Genomic DNA, 1846 nt, shown 5'->3' on the forward strand with positions numbered 1-1846 from the left:
GCATAGAACTGTAAAGAAATTTAAGATCATAATATCCCATAATATCCCATTGTCTCACTTTATAGATGAAACCATGATTTGTCCAAGGTGACACAGCTCATTCATGGCAGAGCTGGACAGTCATTAAGGTCATTTGACTCCTTGTCCTGCACTCTTTCCAGTACACCATGATTTATCAGCTACTCTGAAACATATCAAGAGTAAGGTGACAAGATCTTTGAGCATTGAAGAAGACATAGTCAGAGGGCATTTATCCTCGCAACAGAATCTCCCTCTATTACAGCACTTTTTTCCCATTAGGCTCCTGGGTATGGGAGATGAGAAGCAGATGTTCTGAGAACAGGGGTGTGAGAAAGGCAAATTCACACCTTCTCTTTGATGAGCTTAGAAGGACTCAAACTGCTCTCTCTAGAGTAGTTAAGACAGCTGCTGTGATGTACCAAAGCTTTGATACAAGAGCTTGAAGTCCCAGAGTCATGAAATTACTCCAGGAAGAGAGCTTAAAATCACATTTGGTAATCCATGTCTGGGTGTAAAATGTACTAAAATTAGAAAAATGGTGACAAATAAAACGTTAGAAAATTGCTCTAAAGTATGATATTTAAATATAGTGAGGCAATTGTTTTCAGTGATCCCAATGTTCACCTTGGTTTTTTAAGGTGTATATGTGAACACATATGTGTGTATATATATCTGTCTATATATGTGTGCATATTTATATATACATATATGGAGAGAGAGAGAGAGATAAGAAGAAAACTGCTGGAGTTTGAACAAAAACCTCATCTGAATCAGGAAAAATTAAAATCCTGTGATTCAATCCCAAGCATCTGCCATTTAGTAATAGCCTTTCCAAATTGTATGTTTAGCTTTTTTAAAGGGTAAAATGAATCTTTTTTAAACCACATGAAACTTTATAAAGTTATGAAACACCATATAGTTATATAGGGAGAGTGATAGTTATATATTTATTTATAGTTATACATAGTTGTATAGTATATGACTACCTATAGTTATATGTAGTATTATGTATAACTGTATATATAATTATAAAAATATATATAACTATACCTATAACTATATATACACACACAAAGTAATAAGAAAACAACCTTTGTGGGTTCTAATTGAACTTTTTATATATTATGCCAAAAGAAAATATATTTGACTTCTCAGTAGAGAAAAAAATAACCAAAAGATAAGGGAGCCATTGAACAGTAGTTTTGATTGAAAGGCTACATTGAATCCAAAATTCCAGAAAGATTTTGACTGCCTACTCTGCGCAGTCAGGCTTTGCCAGATCATTTATATCCTGAGATACCCACATGCAGGGTAAGGTCAACATCTCGCTTTAGAACAGCAATGCCCACAGTCAAAACATAGCATATGCTTCAGCAGCTAACTTTTAACCCTTCACACATGGGTTGAAATGTCTTTTTATGGCTGTGTTCAGAGTCAGACTGTAAACCTCAGAATCTCCTCAACATTCTTTGCTAGCCCTCAGATTGAACTCTCTGTTCCACGTCAAATCACCTTTGCTCAGAGTCACCTTCCCCCAACTCCACGCAGGAGATCCTCATTTCTAGCTTCCTTGCCCACATATCCCTTGAATACTCCCTGGCGTGACCAGACGTAGCTGTGGACTTATTAAATGATGGTTTCTCAGCTCTCTCCTTTTCCATACCTTCTATTTTACACTCCATTTGCCAAGACGGTCAGGGACCCCTAAGCCTTGCCCTATACCCTCACACTTTTTAATGATTCCACCTTTTTCATAACATCTAATTATCTACCGCTTAGGCCCCTTCCCTCAGAGTGACCTGCTGAAACCAGCACTGCAAATCCA

The sequence above is a fragment of the Lemur catta genome, chromosome 12 (assembly GCF_020740605.2).
Source record: "Lemur catta isolate mLemCat1 chromosome 12, mLemCat1.pri, whole genome shotgun sequence".
Classification (NCBI taxonomy): Eukaryota; Metazoa; Chordata; class Mammalia; order Primates; family Lemuridae; genus Lemur; species Lemur catta.